The sequence below is a fragment of the Aegilops tauschii genome, chromosome 6 (genome assembly GCF_002575655.3).
Source record: "Aegilops tauschii subsp. strangulata cultivar AL8/78 chromosome 6, Aet v6.0, whole genome shotgun sequence".
In the NCBI taxonomy this organism is placed as follows: Eukaryota; Viridiplantae; Streptophyta; class Magnoliopsida; order Poales; family Poaceae; genus Aegilops; species Aegilops tauschii.
In genome coordinates, this window is record NC_053040.3 from 312,560,978 (window position 1) to 312,568,046 (window position 7,069).

Here is a 7,069-nt window from a genome sequence, read left to right on the forward strand (position 1 = left end):
GCAATCATCAAAAGAGGATCCATAGACGGAAAAATCGTCCATGAAAACCTCACAAATCTTTTCACAAAAGTCAGAGAATATAGCCATCATGCATCTTTGAAAGGTAGCAGGTGCATTACATAAACCAAAAGGCATACGTCTGTAAGCAAAAGTACCAAAAGGGCAAGTAAAAGTAGTCTTTGATTGATCATTGGCTAACATAGGTATTTGAGAGAAACCAGAATAACCATCTAGAAAGCAAAAATGTGTATGTTTGGATAATCTTTCTAGCATTTGATCGATAAAAGGTAAGGGGTAATGATCTTTCTAAGTAGCCTTATTTAATTTGCGGAAATCAATTACCATCCTATAACCTGTAATAATTCTTTGTGGAATCAATTCATCTTTATCATTAGGAACGACGGTAATACCTCCTTTCTTAGGGACACAATAGACAGGACTTACCCACTGACTATCAGCAACGGGATAAATTATACCTGCCTCAAGGAGCTTTAGTATTTCCTTTCTTACCACTTCTTTCATTTTAGGATTCAGCCGTCATTGATGATCACGAACTGGTTTGGCATCTTCTTCCAAATTTATTTTATGCTGACATAGAGTGGGACTAATGCCCTTAAGATCATCAAGAGTATATCCAATAGCATCACAGTGCTTCTTGAAAGTTTTCAATAATCTTTCTTCTTCATGCTCTGAAAGGTTAGCACTAATAATAACAGGATATATCTTTTTCTCATCAAGATAAGCATATTTAAGAGTATCAGGCAACGGTTTAAGCTCAAACACGGGATCACCCTTGGGTGGAGGAGGATCCCCTAGGATTTCAACAGGCAAATTGTGTTTCGGAATAGGTTCCTGTTTAAAGAATACTTCATCTATTTTCCTTCTTTCATTCATAAACATATCATTTTCATGGTCTAGCAAATATTGTTCTAAAGGATCACTAGGAGGTACGGCAATAGAAGCAAGACCAATAATTTCATCATTACTAGGCAATTCTTCTTCACGGTGTTGTCTACTAAATTTAGAGAAATTAAACTCATGAGACATATCACCTAGACCAATAATAACAACATCCTTTTCGCAGTCTATCCTAGCATTAACGGTGTTCAAGAAGGGTCTACCAAATATAATGGGACAAAAGCTATCTTGAGGGGAACCAAGAACAAGAAAATCAGTAGGATATTTAGTTTTACCACACAAGACTTCGACATCTCTAACAATTCCCATTGGTGAAATAGTATCTCTATTGGCAAGTTTAATTGTGACATCAATATTTTCCAACTCAGCAGGTGCAATATCATGCATAATTTCTTTGTATAAGTCAAAAGGTATTGCACTAGCACTAGCACCCATGTCAAATAAGCCATGATAACAATGATCTCCTATTTTAACAAAAATAACAGGCATGCCTACCACAGGTCTATGTTTATCTTTAGCACAAGGTTTGGCAATTCTAGCAGTTTCCTCACAGAAATAAATAACATGCCCATCGATATTATCAGACAAGAGATCTTTAACAACAGCAATATTAGGTTCAACTTTAATTTGCTCAGGAGGTGTATAAGTTCTAATATTGCTTTTACGAACCATAGTTGAAGCTTTAGCATGATCCTTTATTCTAACAGGGAAAGGTGGTTTCTCAACATAAGAAGTAGGAACAATAGGACCATTATAAGTGATAGTCTTTTCTTCAACTTTAGTAGGTGCAGCTACTTTTACTTCTATGGGAAGATGATATTTAAACCACTTCTCCTTTGGGAGATCAACATAAGTAGCAAAAGATTCACAAAAAGAAGCTACTATTTCAGAGTCAAGTCCATATTTAGTGCTAAATTTACGGAAAACATCGGTATCCATAAAAGATTTAACACAATCAAACTTAGGTGTCATACCTGACTCCTTACCTTCATCGAGATCCTAATCTTCAGAGTTGCATTTAATTCTATCCAATAAATCTCATTTGAATTCAATAGTCTTCATCATAAAAGAGCCAGCACAATAAGTATCGAGCATGGTGCGATTGTTATCAGAAAGCCGAGCATAAAAACTTTGAATAATTATTTCTCTTGGGAGCTCATGATTGAGGCATGAATATAACATTGATTTAAGCCTCCCCCAAGCTTGAGCGATGCTTTCTCCTTTGCGAGGCCAAAAATTATATATATATAATTGCGATCACGATGAACAAGATGCATAGGATAAATTTTTTGATGAAATTCCAATTTCAATCGTTTGTAGTTCCATGATCCCGTATCATCACATAGCCTATACCATGTCGATGCGTCTTCCTTCAAAGATAAAGGGAAGACCTTCCTCTTAATAACATCATCGGGCACACCTGCAAGCTTAAATAATCCACAAACTTCATCCACATATATTAGGTGCTCATCAGGATGCTTTGTTCCATCTCCTGCAAAAGGATTAGCTAGCAGTTTTTCTAACATACCCGAAGGAATCTCAAAGTGAACATTTTCATTCTCATTTTCATTTTCAGTAGGTTGAGGAGCAACTCTTTGCTCTACTGGTCAGGGTGAAGATTGTAACACCCCGGATGTAACTTTCCATATTTGTAACTCCAACTCTTGCCATTTTCGGCTATGTGTTATGATATTCCCTTCGTGGTCGGTTTTTGTGTTCGTTTTGCATTTTGTTCATGTCATGCATCTCATATCATGTCATCATGTGCATTGCATTTGCATACGTGTTCGTCTCATGCATCCGAGCATTTTTCCCGTTGTCCGTTTTGCAATCCGGCTCTCCCACCTTCTCCGGCGCACCCCTCTTGTTTCTTTTCGTGAGCGGGTGTTGAACGTTCTCGGAATGGACCGAGGCTTTTCAAGTGGCCTTAGTATAACCGGTCAAGTTTCGTTCCATTCGGAGGTCGTTTGGTACTCCAACGGTTAACCGGGTAACCGCGGATGCCTTCTGTGTGTTGCAGCAAAAAAACCCTCTCTAAACAGCCCAAAACCCACCAAACTCTCTTCCATGCTCTAGGTCGTTCGATCACGATCGTGTGGGCGAAAACCTTACCTCATTTGGACTCTCCTAGCTCCCTCTAGTTATATATTTGCATCCCCTCCCGAAAACATTTGCAGTCCAACCCTAGCCCCGCTCCCTCTCCGCCGCCGGACGTGTCCGGTCCGCGCCGGACACCTCACCGCCGCCGCGCCCGGCGAACCGGAGGCCGCCACGTCAGCGCCCCGGCCGCCTCCACCGCGCCGGCCCGCCAGGCCCGCCGCGGGCCCTCCCGGCCCGTACGCCGCGCGCCACCCCGCCGCTCCGCCTCCGCGCACCGCCGCCTTCCTCTCCCGCGCCGCCGCCGTCGCCTCGCCGTGCCCGCCGCCGTCACCTCGCCGAGCTCCGCCGGCCCCCGTCACTCGCCGCCGCCCCGGTGCCCGGTGCCGCCCGTCGCCGCCATCGCCCTCCGTCGCCGCCTCCTTCCTCCACCTCGCCGCCCCGCCGTCTCTCTCCTCCACGCCGGACGCCGGCGACCTCGAACCTCCGGCCGCTCCGGCGAGCTCCCTCGGCCAGATCCCGATCTGGTCAAACCCGAAGGTTGACCCCGAGATCCCCCGAAATATTTCGAAGTCTTTGATTTTCACAATATGTGCACCTGTTCTACGCATCATAACTCTCTGCATATAGCTCCGTTTCACGTGTGTAATATATTGAAATGTTCGTCGAGTGATTCTCTACATTTTGTTCCATTGCACCATGTTCATTTGAGTCCATCTTGATGCCCAAATCTCTGGTGCAAGAGTGCTAGTTGCTGTTATCTGCTGTTACTTAGCAGAACTTGGTGATTTGTTATTTTTGTTGCATTTAATCTGTGCATCTTATGGGCATGAGCTCTACATGTGTTTTATTGTATGCCATGCCATCTTTACATAGGTGTATGCCATGTATTTTTTTGATCTCTGTGGTGACTAGCACAAGCATGCAAATTAGGCTCCATAATGTTTCTGATTTCAGAGACTTGGTAATTTCTCTAAGTCTTTGTCTGCTGTTTTTTTGTTGTCATGTAAACTTGATGCTACAGAGAGATCTATGCATATTTTGGAGATGTTCAGTAAGGATGTTTTGTAGATATTGTTGTAATTGATCCATTCCTGCCCTTTTTTGCAATTATAGAGTGCATATCATGACTCAATCTTGCTGTACTTTTGCTATAAAATATTTCTGGCATATTGTTTACGTGTTATTCAATTTTGCCAAGCTTATTGTAGTTGATCCATAAATGCTATGTATTTGCTCTTGCCATGGATAGCTTAATAAACATGCCATCTTGCTGTAGGTATGCTTGTTTTGTCATGCATTGCTTTGTAGTGAGTGCATCAAGCTCACCAAGATGCCTTCATATTATTGTTTCTGCCATGCTCTGTTTTCTGCCAAGTCTAAAACCTGTTAACGAAACTTGCTATGTTTACATGGTTGCCATCATATCTTCTGGTCCTTTTTGGCTTACGGTCAGTAAGGGACTTTTGTCATATGCATTTAGTAGAATACTGCCATGCCTTGTTTTTCCATGTTAAGTTTCTGTAGCATGTTCATTTCGTGCTCTGAACATTGCTACCTGATGTTGTTTCAGGCATGTCCAGTAATTTCACTAAGTCTGTGAACCTGATATCTTTTGCACTTTTGCAATGCTTGTTTGAGCCTGTTATGTTGTGATCTAGCCGTAGCTCAGTTTTCATCTTTTGTCAAGCATCTCCTGTAGATTGCTAACATATGCTTTGTTGCTATGTTGGAGTGCTGTAGCATTGTTACTTGTTGCATTCTAAGTGCTATCATGCTGTTAATCGCAGATTCGTGTCATTCTTGTTTTGCTTGCCATTTGCAAACCGTGCATCCGTTTCCGGTGATCTTTATATCGATTTCGACCGAAATCATCTCATCTTTCCAATGGCATGATTGGTTTGCCAAGTTACTGTCTTGTTCATCATTTTCCTTCCGGAGCACGCATATGCATCGCATATCATATCTTGCATATCATTCATGTTTTGCATCATGTTGCTTGTGCATCCCCCGTGATTGATTGTGGTTCCGTTGCTTGTGTTCTTGTTTTGGGTAGAGCCGGGAGACGAGTTCGTGAACGAGGAACCTGTTGAGTACGCTTACGAGGATCAAGCTTTCGACAACTCTGAGAACCTTGCAGGCAAGATGACCACCCCTCGAAATCACTTCTATCTTTGCTTTGCTAGTTGTTCGTTCTTTTGCCATGTTGCGCTACCTACCACTTGCTATATCATGCCTCCCATATTGCCATGTCAGCCTCTAACCATCCTTTCCTAGCAAACCGTTGTTTGGCTAAGTTACCGCTGTTGCTCAGCCCCTTCTTATAGCGTTGCTAGTTGCAGGTGAAGTTGAAGTTTGGTTCCATGTTGGAACATGGATATTTTGGGATATCTCTTATTTAATTAATGCAGCTATATATTTGGTAAAGGGTGAAAGGCTCGGCCTTATGCCTGGTGTTTTGTTCCACTCTTGCTGCCCTAGTTTCCGTCATACCGGTATTATGTTCCTTGAGTTTGCGTTCCTTACGCGGTTGGGTGATTTATGGGGCCCCCTTGACAGTTCGCCTTGAATAAAACTCCTCCAGCAAGGCCCAACTTTGGTTTTACCATTTTCCACCTAAGCCTTTTCCCCGGGGTTTTCGCGAGCCCGAGGGTCATCTTTATTTTAACCCCCCCCCCCCCCCGACCAGTGCTCCTTCGAGTGCTGGCCCAAACTGGGCGATGTCCGGTGCCCCCTGGGCAACCAGGGTCTATGCCAACTCGACGTCTTGCCCATCCGTTATGCCCTGAGAACGAGATATGTGCAGCTCCTATCGGGATTTGTCGGCACATTCGGGTGGCTTTGCTGGTCTTGTTTTACCATTGTCGAAATGTCTTGTAAACCGGGATTCCGAGACTGATCGGGTCTTCCTGGGAGAAGGTTTATCCTTCGTTGACCGTGAGAGCTTATGATGGGCTAAGTTGGGACACCCCTGCAGGGTAATATTTTTCGAAAGCCGTGCCCGCGGTTATGAGGCAGATGGGAATTTGTTAATGTCCGGTTGCAGAGAACTTGTCACTTGACTTAATTAAAATACATCAACCGTGTGTGTAGCCGTGATGGTCTCTTCTCGGCGGAGTCCGGGAAGTGAACACGGTTTGAGTTATGAATGACGTAAGTAGAAGTTCAGGATCACTTCTTGGTCATTACTAGATGACGACCATTCCGTTGCTTCTCTTCTCGCTCTCATTTGCGTATGTTAGCCACCATATATGCTTAGTGCCTGCTGCAACTCCACCTCATTACACCATCTTTTCCTATAAGCTTAAATAGTCTTGATCTCGCAGGTGTGAGATTGCTGAGTCCTCGTGACTCACAGATTCTACCAAAACAGTTGCAGGTGCCGACGATGCCAGTGCAGATGATGGGATCGACCTCAAGTGGGAGTTCGATGAGGAACGTGGTCGTTACTATGTGTCGTTTCCTGATGATCAGTAGTGGAGCCCAGTTGGGACGATCGGGGATCTAGCATTTGGGGTTATCTTATTTTCATTTGGATTTTGACCGTAGTCGGTCTATGTGTGTATTTTGGATGATGTATGAATTATATTTATGTATTGTGTGAAGTGGCGATTGTAAGCCAACTCTCGTTATCCCATTCTTGTTCATTACATGGGATTGTGTGAAGATGACCCTTCTTGCGACAAAACCACAATGCGGTTATGCCTCTAAGTCGTGCCTCGACACGTGGGAGATATAGCCGCATCGTGGGCGTTACAAAGATACCCCGAACAAGCCCCTCAGAGGATTACTTTCCATAGTAACAAGTGACAGTAAATTTCAGCACACTATATAAATTTTTCCTTGCCAAATTCCACCTACCAAAGGCGCTTCACTCCCCGGCAACGGCGCCAGAAAAGAGCCTTGATGCCCACAAGTATAGGGGATCTATCGTAGTTCTTTCGACAAGTAAGAGTGTCGAACCCAACGAGGAGCAGAAGGAAATGATAAGCGGTTTTCAGCAAGGTATTCTCTGCAAGTACTGAAATAAATGGTAACAGATAGTTTTGTGATA